At 37.8% G+C, this 20,360-nt stretch overlaps 1 protein-coding gene and 1 pseudogene across 12 annotated transcripts in view; both read right to left on the bottom strand.

The window, feature by feature from the left end:
- The window catches only part of RABGAP1L (RAB GTPase activating protein 1 like), a 759,437-nt gene that overhangs the window by 565,517 nt on the left and 173,560 nt on the right, over positions 1–20,360 (bottom strand). The window lies entirely within an intron of this gene.
- On the bottom strand, positions 4,737–5,641 carry LOC102955994 (annotated as a pseudogene).

Here is a 20,360-nt window from a genome sequence, read left to right as displayed (position 1 = left end):
CCTGTCAATCGATGCAGAAAAGGCCTTTGACAAAATCCAGCACCGTTTCTTAATAAAAACCCTTGAGAAAGTCGGGATAGAAGGAACATACTTAAAGATCATAAAGGCCATTTATGAAAAGCCCACAGCTAACATCATCCTCAACGGGGAAAAACTGAGAGCTTTTTCCCTGAGATCAGGAACACGACAGGGATGCCCACTGTCACCGCTGTTGTTTAATATAGTACTGGAAGTTCTAGCATCAGCAATCAGACAACAAAAGGAAATCAAAGGCATCAAAATTGGCAAAGATGAAGTCAAGCTTTCGCTTTTTGCAGATGACATGATATTATACATGGAAAACCCAACAGACTCCACCAAAAGTCTGCTAGAACTGATACAGGAATTCAGCAAAGTCGCAGGATACAAAATCAATGTGCAGAAATCAGTTGCATTCTTATACACTAACAATGAAGCAACAGAAAGACAAATGAAGAAACTGATCCCATTCACAATTGCACCAAGAAGCATAAAATACCTAGGAATAAATCTAACCAAAGATGTAAAAGATCTGTATGCTGAAAACTATAGAAAGCTTATGCAGGTAATTGAAGAAGATATAAAGAAATGGAAAGACATTCCCTGCTCATGGATTGGAAGAATAAATATTGTCAAAATGTCAATACTACCCAAAGCTATCTACACATTCAATGCAATCGCAATCAAAATTGCGCCAGCATTCTTCTCGAAACTAGAACAAGCAATTCTAAAATTCATATGGAACCACAAAAGGCCCCGAATAGCCAAAGTAATTTTGAAGAAGAAGACCAAAGCGGGAGGCATCACAATCCCAGACTTTAGCCTCTACTACAAAGCTGTCATCATCAAGACAGCATGGTATTGGCATAAAAACAGACACATAGACCAATGGAATAGAATAGAAACCCCAGAACTAGACCCACAAACGTATGGCCAACTCATCTTTGACAAAGCAGGAAAGAACATCCAATGGAAAAAAGACAGTCTCTTTAACAAATGGTGCTGGGAGAACTGGACAGCAACATGCAGAAGGTTGAAACTAGACCACTTTCTCACACCATTCACAAAAATAAACTCAAAATGGATAAAGGACCTGAATGTGAGACAGGAAACCATCAAAACCCTAGAGGAGAAAGCAGGAAAAGACCTCTCTGACCTCAGCCGTAGCAATCTCTTACTCGGCACATCCCCAAAGGCAAGGGAATTAAAAGCAAAAGTGAATTACTGGGACCTTATGAAGATAAAAAGCTTCTGCACAGCAAAGGAAACAACCAACAAAACTAAAAGGCAACCAACGGAATGGGAAAAGATATTTGTAAATGACACATCGGACAAAGGGCTAGTATCCAAAATCTATAAAGAGCTCATCAAACTCCACACCCGAAAAACAAATAACCCAGTGAAGAAATGGGCAGAAAACATGAATAGACACTTCTCTAAAGAAGACATCCGGATGGCCAACAGGCACATGAAAAGATGTTCAACGTCGCTCCTTATCAGGGAAATACAAATCAAAACCACACTCAGATACCACCTCACGCCAGTCAGAGTGGCCAAAATGAAGAAATCAGGAGACTATAGATGCTGGAGAGGATGTGGAGAAACAGGAACCCTCTTGCACTGTTGGTGGGAATGCAAAGTGGTGCAGCCGCTCTGGAAAGCAGTGTGGAGGTTCCTCAGAAAATTAAAAATAGACCTACCCTATGACCCAGCAATAGCACTGCTAGGAATTTATCCAAGGGATACAGGAGTACTGATGCATAGGGGCACCTGTACCCCAATGTTTATAGCGGCACTCTCAACAATAGCCAAATTATGGAAAGAGCCTAAATGTCCATCGACTGATGAATGGATAAAGAAATTGTGGTTTATATACACAATGGAATACTACGTGGCAATGAGAAAAAATGAAATATGGCCTTTTGTAGCAACATGGATGGAGCTGGAGAGTGTGATGCTAAGTGAAATAAGCCATACAGAGAAAGACAGATACCATATGGTTTCACTCTTATGTGGATCCTGAGAAACATAACAGAAACCCATGGGGGAGGGAAAAATAAATAAATAAATAAATAAATAAATAAATAAATAAATAAATAAAAAGAGGTTAGAGTGGGAGAGAGCCAAAGCATAAGAGACTGTTAAAAACTGAGAACAAACTGAGGGTTGATGGGGGGTGGGAGGGAGGGCAGGGTGGGAGGGAGGGCAGGGTGGGTGATGGGTATTGAGGAGGGCACCTTTTGGGATGAGCACTGGGTGTTGTATGGAAACCAATTTGACAGTAAATTTCATATATTAAAAAATAAAAAATAAAAAAAAAATTTAAAAAAAGGAAAAAAAAAACAAAACAAAACAAAAAAAAAAGAATGGATGCTGTACTTTCTCATGTTTTTTCTGTATCTATTGAGAGGATCATATGATTCTTATCCTTTATTAATGTGGTTTATCACATTGATTGATTTGCAAATATTGAACCACCCCTGCAGCCCAAGAATAAATCCCACTTAATCATGGTGAAGGATTCTTCCAATGTACTGTTGGATTCAACTTGCTACTATCTTGTTGAGAATTTCTGCATCCAGGTTCATCAGGGACATTGGCCTGTAATTTTCTTTATTAGTGAGGTCTTTATCTGGTTTTAGAATCAAGGTAATGCTGGCCTCACAGAAGGAGTTTGGAAATTTTCCTTCCATTTCTATTTTTCGGGAACAGTTTGAGAAGAATCGGCATGAACTCTTCTTTTAATGTTTGGTAGAATTCCCATGGGAAGCCATCTGGCCCTGGACTTTTGTTGTTGGGAGATTTTTTTATTATTGATTCAATTTCTTTGCTGGTTATCAGTCTGTTCAAGTTTTCTTTACTCCTGTTCCAGTTTTGATAGTTTATGTTTCTAGGAACTTATCCATTTCTTCCAGATTACCCATTTTGTTGGCATATAATTTTTCATAATATTCTCTTATAATTATTTTTACATCTGTGGTGTTGGTTATGATCTCTCCTCTCTCATTAGTGATTTTGAGTCCTTTATCTTTTATTTTTTATAAGTCTGGCTAACGGTTTATCAATTTCATTAATTCCTTCAAAGAACCATCTTCTGGTTTCATTGATCTGTTCTATTATATAGATATATATATAGAGAGAGAGAGAGAGAGATAGAGAGATAGTTTTTGAGGCTGGGGAGAGGGATGGAAGAAGCGGGGGGGAGGGAAAGAGAGAGAGAGAATCTAAAGCAGGCTCCACACAGAACCCAACACAGACCTCAATCTCACAACAGTGAGATCATGACCTGAGCCAAAATCAAGTCAGACACTTAACCAACTGAGCCACCCTAGTGCCCCTCATTGATCTGTTCTACTGGAGGTTTTTTGCTTGTTTGTTTCTGTATCCTTTATTTCTGCTCTGATCTTTATTATTTCCCTTCTTCTGCTGGCTTTAGGTTTCATTTGTTGTCCTTTTTCTACGTCCTTTAGGTGTGAGGTTAAGTTGTATACCTGAGATTTTTCTTGCTTCTTGACGTAGGCCTGGATGGCTGCGTATTGCCTCTTATCACCACTTTTACTGCATCCCAAAGGTTTTGGACCATAGTGTTTTCATTATCATTTGTTTCCATGTATTTTGTAAATTTCTGCTTTCATTTCCTGGTTGACGCATTAATTCTTTAGTAGAATGTTCTTTAACCTCCTTGTAATTGTGGTCTTTCCAAATTTTTTCTTGTGGTTGGCTTCAAGTTCCATAGCATTGTGGTCAGAAAATACACATGTATGATCTCAATCATTTTGTACTTGTTGAGGCCTGATTTGTGACCCAGTATGTGATCTATTCCGGAGAACGTCTTTTCAAATGTACACACAAAAAGAATGTGCATTCTGTTGATTTAGGATGAAATGTTCTGAATATATCTGTTAAGTCTATCTGGTCCAATCTGTCATTCAAAGCCATTGTTTCCTTGTTGATTTTCTGCTTGGATGATCTGTCCATTGATGTAAGTGGGATGTTTTGAAGTCCCCTACTATTATTGTATTATTATCAATGGGTTCTTTCATGTTTGTTATTAATTGATCTATACGCTTTGGGGCATAAATATTTACAACTGTTAGATCGTCTTGTTGGATAGACCCCTTTATTATGATAAAGTGCCCTTCTTTATTTGTTACAGTCTTTGGTTTAAAATCTACATTATCTGGGGTGCCTGAGTGGCTCAAACATCTGACTTCGACTCACAGTTCGTGATTCGAGCCCCACGTTGGGCTCTGTGCTGACAGCTCAGAGCCTGGAGCCTGCTTCCAATTCTGTGTCTACCTCTCTGCCTCTCCCTTGCTTGTCCTCTCTCTCTCTCTCTCTCTCTCTCTCTCTCTCTCTCAAAACTAAATAAACATTAAAATCTACATTGTCTGATATAAGTATGGCTATTCCTGCTTTCTTTTGATGTCCATTAACATGACAAATCATTCTCCATCCCATCACTTTCAATCTGCAGGTGTCTTTAGGTCTAAAATGAGTCTCTTGTAGGTAGCATTTGGATGGTGGGTCTTGGTTTTTTTATCCATTCTGACACCTTATGTCTTTTGATTGGAGCATTTAGTCCATTTACATTCAGAGTAATTTATATATATGAATTTAGTACCATTTTATTGCTTGTTTTGTCAGTTACTGAAGATTTTCTCTGTTCCTTTCTAGTCTTTGTTGCTTTTGGTCTTTCTTTCCCAAAGAGTCCCCTTCAAAATTTCTTGCAGGGCTGGTTTAGTGGTCACCAACTCCTTTAGTTTTAGTCTATCTAGGAAACTATCTCTCCTTTTATTCTGAATGACAGCCTTGCTGGTACAGTGTTCTTAGCTTAGTATTGTTTTTTGGTTTGTTTTTTGTTTTGTGGGTTTTTGCCTTTTCTTCCACTTTACTTCATATTCCCACCACAATAATGATCCTCTTAATTTAAACTAAAAACCATAGAGAGTTCCTGAAAGGGTGGCAGCAAAGGAATGGAAATGTTAAAAGGACAGGTGGGGTGAGGAATCAGCAAATAATCTTGACTGGGCTCTTGAAGTTGCTGGCAGCTTGGAGCTGCAGCTGGTAGGCCACTGGATGGATCCTGAAACTGTTAGAGCCTGGGCACAAACTGGTTGGCAGGCCACTTTGTCCAGTACTTGGGGTGCACCATGAAGCACATGTGAGGGAAATCGGTGCTGAAGTAGGCACTGTCCATGTGATGGTGCCTTGATAACTTGGGTGTGTACACGTCCATGCACTTGGGGCAGTAGAGCTTCACCATGGCCTCATCTGGAATGTCCGAAAGGCTGATGGGAAGCATTGGCTGGTTCTCACAGTACACACGGAAACAGTAGCCGAAGTCTCCTTGCTGGTACTCTTCCAACATCTGGGCAACACCATGATTGGTGAAGATATAGTGGGCATGGATCAATCTATAAAGCATCTCAGCATCCTGTTCAATCAGGTCACTCTGGTTGGGGCTGCATATTTTTCCCATTCAGCACACTGAATATATCATGCCATTCCCTTCTGGCCTGCCAAGTTTCTGTGGAAATCTGCTAACTTTGTCTTTCCTTATAAGTTAGGGACCCCTTTTTCTCTTGTTGCTCTTAGGATTTTTTTCTTTATATTTTGCAAATTTAACTATGATATGTCTTTATGTTGGCTTGATTTTGTTGATTTTGATGCGAGTTCTCTGTGCCCCCTGGATTTCAATGTCTGTTTACTTCCCCAGATTAGGGGAAGCTTTCAGCTGTAATTTTCTCAAATAAACCTTCTGTCTCTTTTTCCCTCTCTTCTTCTTCTTCTGGGACTCCTATGATCCAAATGGTATTACACTTTATGGAGTCAATGAGTTCCCTAAGTCTATAGTTGTGATCCAAAAATTGTCTTTACCTCTTCTTTTCAGCTTCATTATTTTTAATAACTTTATCTTCTATATCATTTATTCATTGCTCTGCTTCTTCCTTCCTTGTGGTCATTACATCCAGTTAGTTTCAAATCTGTTATTGCATTTTTTCATTTTCACCTACTTTTTAGGTCTTTTATCTATGAGATAAGGGACTCCCCTGGTGTCCTCTATGCTTTTCTCAAGCCCAGCTAGTATCCTTATGATTGAGGTTTTACATTCTGGATGAGGCATATTACTTATATCTATTTTGATTAGATTCCTGGACAAGACCTTTCCATTATGTTTCCTGCTCCTGAGAGAAATGGCTTTATAAAGAAAAGGTCATATACTTTCCAGGGCCTACCACTTCAGGAGATATGCCTGGTATATGTGGTGTGCATTCTGTTGCTGTGTTTTGGCTGTTCCTTCCCTCACGTCAGTCCTCTGTAGTTTCTCCTTGTCTCTAGTAGGAAGTGTTTGGACTTTGGCCAGAGTGTGCTGAGTTTTAACCAGGTGTGCTATGTTAAAAATGACCTGATGCTATTTCCACTAGAGCTGAAGCTTTGAAGAACGCTATGGTCAGTAGACATGGTCTACAGTAGACATGGTGCAGGGGTCTGTGCTGGTCTTCTCAGGAAGAGGCCCACTGCACTTGCCCAAGAAAAGCAGCACATGCAGAGCACAAGGGGGCAGGGCTTGGCATAAGTGACTTAAGTTGCCAGTGTTGGCACTGTGCTGCTTACTCAAGTTATTTTATGTTGAGGGGTGGGGGCTGGCGGGGGGGAGAATGGTGCCAGCCCCCTTCCTCATCCCCTGAGAGGGGAGTTTGTGCCCCTGCTGTCCGAGAAGCTCTCCCAGAAGAGCAATCTCCCTTCCTGTGTCCCAGACATCCCTCAGATCCCTGTCTTGACCCTGTGTCTAGTTCACCTGCCTGTCCAACAGTGCAGTACACCCATGTTCTATCCCAAGCAGCCAGCTGGCTTAAAAACTCCAATCTTTAAGGACCCAGCATGGCATGGACCTGCACTGGTCCTCCAGCAGAGGGTCTCACTATGCTGGGACTAATGAAGATTTGTCCCAGAAGGGCAGTCACACCAAAACACAGGGGCATGGAGTTTGGAGTGAAGAGTAGCAAAGAGCCAGTGTCCAGGTTAGCCACCCTCAGCAGGTGTCTCTGCACCTATGCTGAGGGGCTGGGGGAGGGGGGCGGTTACTGGTGCTCAAGGGCTCTTTTGTCCCCGAAGAGGCAATGCCACCTCTCCCAGATGCACTCCAGAAAGGGGAACTGTCTCTCCCAGAGTGTCCCAGATTGTCCCAGATCTCAGATTGTGCCATCTGCCCCTAGGCTCTTTGCCCTCTTTCTTCCACAGAGCAGCGTCCTCAGGGCTCCACACCAGCCACACCACGGACCTCTAAAACTCCAGTCTTTGAGCCCCCCTGGATGTAAAAACTCACAAAACTCAGCACCTCTTGTTTTTCCAGTCAATCGCTTTGGAGAAGTATCTTCCTGTGCATTCCCTGTGCCCTCCTCTCTCCCTTTCTCTCTCTCACCTCTGTGACCAAGGTTCCCTCCCCTCTGCAACACCTGCAATCCATTTCTCCCCCAAATCTCATCTCCACACATCCTACCTTACACAATGTGGCCTCTTCCCTCCCTCTAGTTGTGCAGTTTGTTCTGTTAGTCCTCAGGTCAATTTCTTGGGTATTCAGAATGATTTTATATTTATCTAGCTGTGTTGGAGAGCTGAGACAAGCCTAGGGTCCTCCTATTAATCCGCCATCTTAACTCCTCTATCTTGATTTATCATACACATATCTCTTTCTACCTCTAGACTGCAAGCTCCTTGAAGACAGGTCCTGGTTCTAAGCATTTAGTACAGTGCTTTGTCTATAACAGGCTTTAAATATAATTGAATGTAAGAAGGATGGAAAAAAAGGATCTGGAAAGGGAGGGTAAGTGGACAAGCAAAGCCACAGAATGGTAGAAGCAAAAGAAAACCAGCACTAGAGAGTCATGACAGTTATGGAAAGGAAGGTAAATACAAAAACCAAGTAATTCTGAAGAGACTTGTAAGATCTAAAACCCTTATTTCTCTGCTGCAAAATTTGTCTGTGGTTTTGATACAAAGAGAAAGGATAAATTAAATCTCTAATTATCTAAAGCCAATTTCTGGGTTTTTTATAACAAACTTTCTGTATTTAAAAAAAACCCTCAAAATATTTTAGTATGCTCAAATGAGTACCACTTAGAATTTTTATTAACTAATTTGCCTGTCTCTACTTACAGTATCATGAAAATAGTGACAGTAGGATACTGTGTAGCCCTTCTGCTGACATACATTTTACAAATATTTACTCCAGCCCCAAAATTAAAGCCAGTGTGATATTTTTAGCACTAATTTTTCAGAAAGCTCAGCCTTCTTCCTGTAGTTATAAGAGATCTGAGTCATTCAACTCCCAATGCCATATTCAAATCACTGGAACACCACATCCCCCTAGTGTGACAAGAGCCATCATTTCTCCAAGTGAAAAATTAAGCCCTCTTCTTCCTGATACTGACTACTGCTACAGGAATGGTATATGAATTACTTCTACAATCTTTCTGCAAATAGTTAATGAGCTCTCAGTCTTGGTTCAGTTAAAGGAGTTAATTGTTCACAGAATACAATTTTAAAGTAATCAGGAGCCTAGATTCTGGTCCTGACACTGTCACTCTATCTCAGGGGCTCAGTCTCCAGAACTATGAATGAGATAGTTCAGTATAAATAAATTCAAGTAACATTTATTGAGTACATCTTCTGAGCAAAACATATAATGCCTAACTTGTTGCCAGTCTCCAAAATTTAAATATTTTAATTATTTGAGGTTATCAAAATTTTCCTGACTGTAACAGATTGAATAAAGAGAACCCACCAACTAGCAGGTTTCTCCTCAAGTCTTCTCCTCAGACACCTATGTCCCCAAGCCCTGCCCAGAGACACATACTGGGAGTCACAGTTGTCATCAGCTTTCTGGCTTCATCCCAAACCCCAGCACAAGGCTGATAAACAATGTGATTGTGTCATACTCTGCCTTCACTTATAATGGGGCAGTGCCTGTGGAGGAAAAGGGAAATTTAAGCAAGGTCTAAGCGTGAAAAAGAAAGAAAATATATTAGCAAGAAAAATATTCACACACTGTGTGACCCTGGGCAAACTGCTTTACCTCTCTATCTTCAACTTTTCTATAATAAAATTTTTGATTAAAAAAAACTACCTTATAGGGTGCCTGGGTGGCTTAGTGGGTTAAGTGTCTGACTTCGGCTCAGGTCATGATCTCACGATCCATGAGTTCGAGCTCCGTGTCGAGCTCTGTGCTGACAGCTCAGAGCCTGGTGCTTGATTCGTATTCTGTGCCTACTCCCACCCCCGGCCCTCGCCCACTCATGCTCTGTCTTGCTCTGTCTCTCAAAAATAAATAAATGTGAAAAAAACTACTTTATAAGTCTGGTATTATAATTAAATATAATTCACATAGTTTCTTCATACATATTTCCCATTATTGTTAACTAGAAAGTGGAATTAACTGCCTTGCGAATCTGTGACTCAACCTGTTCCCACAGAGACCAGTTTACCTGCCAAGCATTAAGGGAATTCTACTTTAGGAGAGGGGAGGCAGTGGATGACTCTAGGATCTCTTCTAATTCAAAGATTCACTGAAAACATGCAGCTGTATCAATATTGTCAGGGTGTGTGAATGATCACACCCAGGTGGTCACTACAGTATTTGAGTCTGAATCCTAATCATTAAATTGGCAGCAAAAGTGGGTATAGTGGCTACACAAACCCTCCTAAGACACAAGGGCTCTGAAGCAGGCTTTGCACAACTATAGACCACCTACGACTACTTATGGCAATAAAAGCCAGATGCCAGAAAGGGCTGACTTCACAATATGGAGAACATCCAAACATGCTGATAATACTCTCAGGCATGTATAAATGTCTAATAAAGGTTAAGTCCTATTATTGCTATTATTACATCCTGGAAGCAGTCTCCAGGGACTATCACAAAAATAAGTCTCAAGTGCTATATGTTTTTAGGCACCTTCTATACCTTAACACTACTGACCACTACTGTATGGTCTCCAGATTTCACTAGCGACCATCCTCCAGAACATTTACATTTCTTCAGCCAGCTGAAGCATGATTAAGATGTTTTCATCTAACACAAATATATTTTGATTCGATTTACTACCACCACACCAAGTGAAGCAGATGCTGATCAAAAATGAAGCCGTCCTAAGTGACCACAATGCTGAAAGAGCAGGTACCCAGTAAACTTCTGAGAGGGAGGGAAGAATCCGAGGGGAAGAGAAAATCCCCTCCCCTCAAATAGGAAGGATTAATTCTGGATTTCCTAGTGCTTTTGATTTGTATAACCATGGTATGCTGGGATCTCAAGACAATATACACCACTCAACAGATAAAAATCCCAAAGACTGAGTCTAAGTGAACAGTGTTTCATGACTCTTCCCCCATGCTACAAAAATCATGCTTTCTTCCCAACTTCTCCTGAGACTACTATGCTGGCAAATATATAAACCAAATGAGATTTTTAGAATTTGACTGTAAGTATTGTGAAATATTAAATCTCTGACAGGAAAAGCAATTTATGTGAAGTTTAACTGTCATGGAGGTGCTTACGAAATTAAAACTTAATTAAACTTAATTTTTATTAATTAAAACCTAATAAACATATACAAAATATGTTCAGCCTTACTTGTAATCAGGGAAATGTAAAGAGAATGAGATGCTATTTACCACCAATGAGAATAGTAAACATTGTAAGACTGATTATACATACCTGGGGTGAAAATATGAAGAAGGGGGAGCTCAGATACACTACTGCAAGGAATACATATCTGCAGTCTTTCTAGAGAGCAACTTAATAGTACCTATTGAAAGCCAGGTTGTGCAAACCACAGCAATTTCTACTAATCTGTATTTTTGCTTCACAGTATATATATACGTATATATATACATATATATACATATATACGTATATATATACGTATATATAAATATGTATATATACATATATGTATATATACACGTATATATAAATATATTTATATAAATATATAAATGTATATATAAGTATATATAAATATATATATATACACACAAGGAAGACTATTCTTCAAAATATTTGAAATAGCGAAAAAGAAAAATAGAAATTGTAGAACCTTCAAAAAGAGAACTGGAAAAGTAAGTTAGGCTACATCCATGCCACAGAATATTATGCAATTAAAATGAGTGGGAAATAGTTTAACGTAGTGTACATAAATAGACTGTTTAACAAGAAAAGCAAGTTGCCAAACAGGATATATACACAATATTCCTTTCAGAAAAAGCTGAACCATTAAAAGATTCCTTCTGAGAATTAGAATTGGTGGGCAGTCAGAGTCCATTTCACATCTATTCTAATTTTTTAACAATAAAAAAGAGAAAGAAAGCTCCATGTATTTTTGGGGTTTCTTTAAAAAAAATTTTTTTTAAGTTTATTTATTTATTTTGAGAGAGAAAGAGAGTGCATGAGCACACACACCAGTGGGGCAAGGGGCAGAGGGAAAGAAAATCCCAAGCAGGTTCAGTACCATCAGCACAGAGCCCGATGCGGGGTTTGAACTTACAAACCGAACTGTGAGATCATGACAAGAGCAGGACACTTAACTGACCGCACCACCCAGGCACCCCTTCTGTTTGTTTTCTAAGTAATACAAAGGTACCACCCAGGCACCCCTTCTGTTTGTTTTCTAAGTAATACAAAGTTGCTTATCTTCCCAAGTCATAAAACAGTGACTGGCTTTACACAGACAATTTTTCAGTAGTTCTGTTAACTTATTTAAGTGTCTTAAAGATTTAAGTAAATGATTTTCAAAAACAGTCAAAACCATTTTACATGATTCATGTCGTCAGTACAATTAAAATGACAAACATCAACAACATTTGCTAGAAAGAACTTTATCTCAGAGAAAATCTACTTGGGGTCTTTCTTTTACATTTAAATCATCATTTGTCAACAATAACAATTATTTTGAGAACACTAGACTGTTTCTAACCACTCTCCTCTCTTTATTAGGCTACCATTTAAAATGTTATTGATATCATATTAAGTTGCAGTCATTGTGAATATTCTTATCTCTCTCTTAACATGCTGGATCTAGACAAACTGTTCAAACACAGGCTTTATTTGAACCACTTAGGAAAACAGAATTGCATGTAAAAATACTTGCAAAAATATTTGCAAAAATAATTGCAAGTTAAATTTCTATAAATACTCTATGGCATTTAGCTAATTTTAGTGACCCTTCAAGTACAAAGTTCATTTATCTATTATTTAAAGATCAGCCCTACTATCAACAAAGACATTTATAGGATTAAATTAAGGCTTCCCATCCCCAGAAAAGTACCAGTGTACAACTTTATTTAGAATACAATTGCTTTGCATGTACATGTGTGAGATCCTTGAACCCTTGAAATATATTTCATTAAAACAAAACCTAAAATCCTCACTCAGGTCATGCAGTAATTATGTTGCTTAAAAAAGAAATATCAAGGGGCGCCTGGGTGGCTTAGTTGGTTGAGCGTGACTTCAGCTCAGGTCATGACCTTGTGGTCAGTGAGTTGGAGCCCCGCATCGGGCTCTGTGCTGACAGCTCAGAGCCTGGGGCCTGCTTCGAATTCTGTGTCTCCCTCTCTCTCTGCTCCTCCCCCACTCAACGCTCTGTCTCTGTCTCTCAAAAATGAATAAACGTTAAAAAAAAATTTTTAATAAAAAAATTAAATTAAAAAAAAGAAATATCATGAAATCCTGTATTAACCTAAAACTTTAGATACCAAAGATTTTCCCTAAATTCCCAATTATTGTATGAATTAAATTAAGAAAAAGGAGTTTCAAAGGTGAAGAACGGCAAAAGCCTATCTCAGTTAAATTTTAGGGATTTCAAATAAAAACACCTTTGTATGTAATGGAAACTCTGAATAGCAAGAAACATAAGTGCTCAAGTTTTCATCCAAACTTGGTGTAGCTCTAGTCTGGTGTGTGCCATGCCCAATAATTTGCATAACCAAATTTTACTGAGTTCAACCTCCCTCTTATCTTCTAATATTCTTTCCTCTCTAATCTTCATCCTATTATATAATATTTATAGAAAGCGTTCACAGGAAAATTGCAAAGGCAGCATTTCAACAATGTCTCTAAGATAAATTATATATTAATATTAATCTTCAACTTTCAAGAAGTTTGCAGACATTAAGCCAGGCAAAGAAGCATCACATTAACTGGCACTCGAGAGAATTTAGGCACTGGGAAATGTGAAGCCTTTACTGCACCAGCATTAAAAAAATGACAGAGGACAGCAGCCTGCATTTTGGAGTAACATGAAAATAGCACTAAATTAAGAACGAACTAGGGATAACTTCCCATGAGAGTGTGAGTTAATTCAAACTAATTTTCTAACTTCTGAAATGGCCATTTTTTTTAATTAGAAAAAAAAAGAAGGGGAGACATGATCACTTAATTCTTGATACTGTATAATAATAATGCTTCATTCAGTTAATATACCTACAAAGTACTAAAAGAACCAAAATTTACCCCAGCATGAAAACAAACAAACAAAAAACCCAAAAAGCCCCAAGAGAAACCAAACCTATAAAAGTTTAATAACCAGATAGGAGCATTTTAAAATAAACACTTAAACTCTCTTCTAAAAGCATACAGTACAAAAATTCACAACTCGGGGCGCCTGGGTGGCTCAGTCGGTTAAGCATCTGACTTCGGCTCAGGTCATAATCTCATGGTTCACGAGTTCGAGCCCCATGTCAGGCTCTGTGCTGACAGCTCAGAGCCTGGAGCCTGCTTCAGATTCTGTGTCTCCCTCTCTTTGGCCCCTCCCCTGCTTGCCGCTGTCTCTCAAAAATGAATGTTCAATTAAAAAAAAACGAAAAATTAAAAAAAAAATCACAACTCACACTTACCATATTCACAATCTTATCCTTACTATAAAGTTAAAACTTAAAGTTCATACAATATATTTCTAAAAAATCTTTTGAGTAAAATTGTCTTTAAGACTGATTTTCAGGACAGCTGGGTGGCTTAGTCGGTTGGGCATCCAACTCTTGATTTTACTCAAGTCATGACCTCCTGGACTGTGAGAACAAGCCCCACGTCGAGCTCTATGCTGACAGCATGGAGTTGGCTTGGGATTTCCTCTCTCCTTCTCTTTCTGCACCTCCCCAGCTCACTCACACACACACTCTCTCTCAAAATAAATAAACTTAAAAAAAAAAAAAGACTGATTTTCTAACCAAATTATGCACTATATTAATGCTGAAGATCAATCTTCCCTGAAAGTACTTAAATAACAATATAAGAAATATTTTTATAACATTAAGAGGTACTTTTTCTATCAGATTATCCATTTATGATAGTTTGAAGTAAGTACACACTTGGGATTTGCCAATAGAACCAAGGAGTGCAAATATACTTCAATACCAACAAAGCGTTTAGGCACACTGAGATAACCACATGAGGAACGCATGGGCTTTCCATCACACCTATATGATGAAACAGTAACGGTAGAGCACTTTTTTTTTCTTGCTATTTCTCATATTTCCTTTCAAATATATTCTCTGTTAACAGCAAAGTCCATGCATGAAATATGAGTTGCCCCACTTAAGGTCATTTCAAAATGCAAAAAAAAAAATCTTTAATTTCATTTTTTTATATACTTCTCACTAGAAATACGCTAAAACTTTACTTCAGTTTTACTACATGTGGTAAAGGTGTATAAGAAGAGTTTTCTTTGGAGCACTAATACATTGCCCTTTGGCATTTATTATGTGACAAACGCAACTAACAAGAAGTAACTTTAGCTAAAACAGTGACCCCATGCTCCATACACAGAGAAAGCACGGAAATAACAGTACACTCCACAGAATTTTAGGAATTATATAAAACATACTTAAAGCTATTTACAAATACACTGTGACTATCAGAGTTAACCAACTTTTCTGTAAAGATCCAAATGGTAAATATTTTCAGCTCTATTCTTCTCTTTCCACTTCTTTATTTTGGGGGGGGGGGGCATAGGGGTGGGGTTGTGGTTATTACAATACTTTAAAAGTATAAAATCTATTCTTAGCTCAGAACCCATTACAACAAAACTCGACTGTAGGGCAGCTCTGGCTAATAGGCCATAGCTCACCAGACCCAGGACCCCTGCAGAGCAACCATTCATTTCTATTTGCTTCAAAATATTAAAGATGATTTTTTTTAATGCCCAATACATTTAAAAAAAACAATCAATTTTATGAAAAGTGAGGACTTATAAAAGGACTTATAAAAGGACACATAAAAGACTAGGCTACATATTATACAATTTAAATATAATAGAAATCATTATCATAACATCAGATTTCAATCTACCAAATTTAAGAATCTTATCACTTAAAAAAAAAATACTAGATTCCAGTTAAGGACAGGACAATAAACTTGACAGGCACAAAAATATTGCTGCAAGAAATTATTAAAATGTATTCTTTTTCAAACTGAAAGATTAATTACTCTCTAAAACGGCATGAGATTTTTTTTTTTTTTTTTTTTGGTAGAAGACATACAACCCAGAAATTTGAGAAGGTAGTTTACTTTCTACTGAATGCTAGATTTTCATTCTTTAGAGGTGCTGTATTTTAACATATAAAGGTTACTGTACAACTGAGGTGGAATAAGATTAGACTCAACAGACTATAATCATGAATTAAGCACCATGATTTTGTATTTTAGGCTTTTAAATGAAATACAAATCACAGGAGAGGAAATCAATACTAAACACTGAAGTTCAGTTGATATGGGGCTGAATCCTACTCAAGCATCCAATGGTTAGACTGCAGGTGTTTGAGACACCAATGGTTATCTGCAGGGGGAAAACATCAAGAGCCCAAATGACAATCTTAATCGATCTCACAGGACCTGGGATCTAAGCCACACATTTGGAACTTGATTATATTTGGGTCAAATGCAATACACACTGTGATGTTTCACAGTGTTACTTAATTTCTGCAGTGATTTTAAATGCTTATTCCCATATAAAACATTAACCTTAAAGGAAGTCTAAGTTCCTTTAAGGAACAAATTGCAGTGCTAAAAATACGTAGATACACAAAATATTCCCAAAATAAATGAACAAAATTAATATACAAAGATGCTTGTTTCCAGGGCAAGCTAACCCAGCACTGAGCCTCTGAAGATGGCAATTAAAGACAAGTCTGACTCATCACCTTTTCCTGTCAATTATTTCCCTGAAATCAGTCAGTTTCTATTTCCAGGATCAGCACCCTGGTTCAGGCTTTATCTCCTCAAATTAGACATATAATCACAGGTTCTTCTCCACTGTTCCTAACTGCACTTTGCATAGCTTACTGCCCACTTAATCTTCCTAACTCAAATCCTGACTCATTCCATGCCCTAGCTCAAAATCCCTCAATGATTCTTCATGGCTTCATACAGTGAAAGTCAATGCTGTGTCAATGTTTTCAATGAGGGCCTCCAAGGCCTGGTCTCGACCTGTCTCTCTAACCTCTCACTCATGTCTCACAGATACACTGCGGATTCTGCGTGCATCCATACTTATGGTTTTCACAAATGTCAGAATGCTATGGCTTCCTACTTTCTACTCTTCCAAATCCTACTAACTCACTCACATTTCCCCTGACTTAATCACTTGAAAGTGAATGAAAGCTACCATTTACTGGTGACCCACTGTGTTGAAATTCTGATAGGCAGAGGACAGATCCAGAATGAATAAAGATCCAAGCTTGTCAGAAGGAATTTACGGTCAAGTAGGGAAAAGAAGGCACATGTGACTGTAATTTAACATAGAATATCATAAATGTCATCAAAAGATAAATAAGCAAAATTATAGAATTCTATATTCATGGAAAAACAGATCGCTTCTGACTGGGGATAAGAAGTATCATAAAGAAAATGTCATTTAAGCTGATAGCTGAACAGGCAGAGATGATGAGGGCTATACGAGTAATAGAAATAACTTGAAAAAGACACTGGAAACCTACACCAATCAATGCTCTTACAACTCATTTGGCAATTCATCATGTACTGTTTTAAAGAGCTGTTTAGATAATTTTTTGTTTAGCTAATACTGTATATTTTATATCCTAATACCCAGTCCAATAGGAGAAATGAAAATATAAACATGTAAAATGAATTAATAGTACTTATCTTGCATAGTCATGGTGGCAAGATAACATGTATGTAAAAGTGGCTTTACCTAACAGGTGCTTCAAAATGATAAGTTTCCTTGGGAATGCAAGCTGGTGCAGCCACTCTGGAAAACAGTACGGAGTTTCCTCAAAAACCTAAAAACAGAACTACCCTACGACCCAGCAATGGCACTACTAGGCATTTATCCACGGGATACAGGTGTGCTGTTTCGAAGGGACACATGCACCCCCATGTTTATAACAGCACTATCAACAATAGCCAAAGTATGGAAAGAGCCCAAATGTCCATCGATGGATGAATGGATAAAGAAGATGTGGTATATATATATAAACAATAGAGTATTACTCGGCAATCAACGAAATCTTGCCATTTGCAACTACGTGGATGGAACTGGAGGGTATTACGCTAAGTGAAATTAGTCAGAGAAAGACAAAAATCATAGGACTTCACTCATATGAGGACTTTAAGAGACAAAACAGATGAACATAAGGGAAGAGAAACAAAAATAATATAAAAACAGGGAGGGAGACAAAACAGAAGAGACTCATAAATATGGAGAACAAACTGAGGGTTGCTGGAGGGGTTGTGGGAGGGGAGATGGGCTAAATGGGTAAGGGGCACTAAGGAATCTACTCCTGAAATCATTGTTGCACTATATGCTAACTAATTTGGATGTAAATTTTAAAAAATAAAGAAATAAAATTTAAAAATAATAAAAAGAAGAAAGAAAGAAAATGAAAAGTTTCCTTTATTTTTGTTACATAGTTCTCTGTGATCGGCAGCTCTAAGACAGCCCCCAACAGTCTTGCCTCCTGCGGTACACATCCTGTATAATCCCTAGCCTTGAGTGCAGGTAAAACTTATAAATATGATGGCTATGACTAGGTGTGTTATAAGGCAAAGGTGAAGGGATTTTGCAGATATAAGGTTCCCAACCAGTTTGACTTTGAAATAATCAAAGCAAGATGATCCCAGCTGGGCCTGGCTTAATCAGGTAAATGCCTAAAAGAAGGCTCAAGCTTTCCCTTAAGAGTCCAGAGATTCTCCTGATGGCCTTGAAGAAGTAGTCACCATGAGTTCTGCTACAAGAAAATGAATTCGGCCAAGAATCACATGAGCTTTGAAGAGAACCCCAAGCCTCAGATGAGGCTGAAGTCCTGACTGAAACTTTGGGTTCATGAGACGCTGAAGAGAGAAGCCAGCTAAGCCATGCACAGACTCTTGATGCATGGAAAATGTGGGATAATAAATGTGTGTTGTTTAAAGTGACTAAATTTTTTGCGAACTTGTTATGGAGCAATAGAAAACGAATACACCCTTTCCCTCCACTTTCTCTTAAATACCTTCCCTTATCAAATATATTTTTAATCATTTTGTTGGCATAGATCATTTAAAATGCCGAAGATGAAATGATATTATAAAGTCCTTTCCTCCCTCCATCCCTCTGTTTCTCTCTCTCTCTCACACATACAACACATACAATGATGAAAGAAATAGTATCTAGTATGCCAAGAATGTTTTATCGGAACATATTTTGCTCATCTGCAAGATGGATATAGTAATAGTATGGGCCTTATAAGGGTGATATGAGGATTAAATGAATTAATATAAGCAGGCAATTTAAATCCTGGCTACTCAAAGTGTGGTGTAACCAAAAGCAGTGGTGTCTGACAGGACATCTGTTTAGAAATGCAGATCAGGCCCCACCCCAGACCTAAGAAGTAAGACTTCATTTTCACAAGATCTCCAGGTAACATACATACACATTTAAAGTTTGAGAAGCACTTCTTTAGCTGGTTCTTGCCACACATAAGTACTATATGATCATCACATTCTCCTAAACTAATTTCTTTCCTAATCGCCTATCTTCATTTAAATATACAAAATTTTCATTTTTGTATATGCAAACTGGTTTCTATGGTAACAGCAGTTTGTAATCGCCTTTTCTCTAATCAGACTATGAGTTAAGAAATTAGAAGAAAATAATGGAGTTTGAGACTATTTTGCTCTGTATTTATGATTAGGAGTAGTAATAGGCCACTAACAATCATTTAAATCATGAGGAAATTTTTTTTAGATAGCATTTGAACCAATCCAAAATTCAAAAACTGCAGACTATACTGAACATAAAAAGCACAACCAGGAGTGAGGCTTACGTAATATTACTGTGAGTCTGGTCTTTTACAATTACCTGGGCATGAGTCTTAAAGGAAATTATATTGTATTTGCCATCCGGTGCCTTCATGTAACATACTATCCAGGTTACAAGTAACTAAATACAAGCTTCAGGTCAATAAACAGAAAGCCAGTTTGAAATACAGATGAAGCAGTACCAAGTTTCAAAAGCAGGAGCAATTCAGAATATGTAGGAGTATGGAAAGGTGACAAGGTAATCTGAAAATAACCCCTATGATGTTGCACTGATGGACTTAACTTTCTGCTAAGATTCCTTTGCATTCAAATTAATCCCCTTTAACACACTTCATTTTTTGAACAGCATTTGAAAAATATGCCAAGATACCTTAATTCATTTTACTTTAGATCTTTCCCAGGAAATTAAGAGCAATTTTAGTCCTTTTGAATCTGCATCCCTTTTTAGTTAAATTACAGGCTAAGGTAAGACAATTTAGAGTGACTTGAACTTCCACTTTTGCTTTGACAGGCAAATTGTTGGAAATAATTAAATAAAAGAATACTCCTATTCCCCCCGAGCAGGAAAACATTTCTATGCCACCTCCAGCTCTAACTTTTGATGTTTGCGTTGACAGAAATGTCAATTACAGAACTAATAATAAAGTATATTGAAAATGTATGAAATGCCTGATCTATAAAAGAAACTATTACTTCCTACTCTGTGATTTTGTAACTTTTTAAATATAGGTGATGGCTAATAGATTTTCAAAAGATGAGGTGACATCTCAAATAGCGAAAAATTGTTAAGAACAGAAATGAATTTTAGAGGAAAACAGAAATCTGATGACCTATTCTTCAGACCATATACATAAGAATACGAAACTGAAATTTTTATGTACTTTTGCATATTTTCAAATGCAATCCAGAAATGTTGCCTCTGTTTTTCTAGTCTTTCTTACCATTGAATCATTTTCAAGCATTATAAAAGGAAAAACATTATATCGATTATAATAAATATATTTTTTAAAATTATTTGTTCATTCATTTATTA

Source organism: Panthera tigris, chromosome F3, assembly GCF_018350195.1.
Source record: "Panthera tigris isolate Pti1 chromosome F3, P.tigris_Pti1_mat1.1, whole genome shotgun sequence".
Lineage (NCBI taxonomy): Eukaryota > Metazoa > Chordata > Mammalia > Carnivora > Felidae > Panthera > Panthera tigris.
This window is presented reverse-complemented; position numbering and strand designations above follow the sequence as displayed.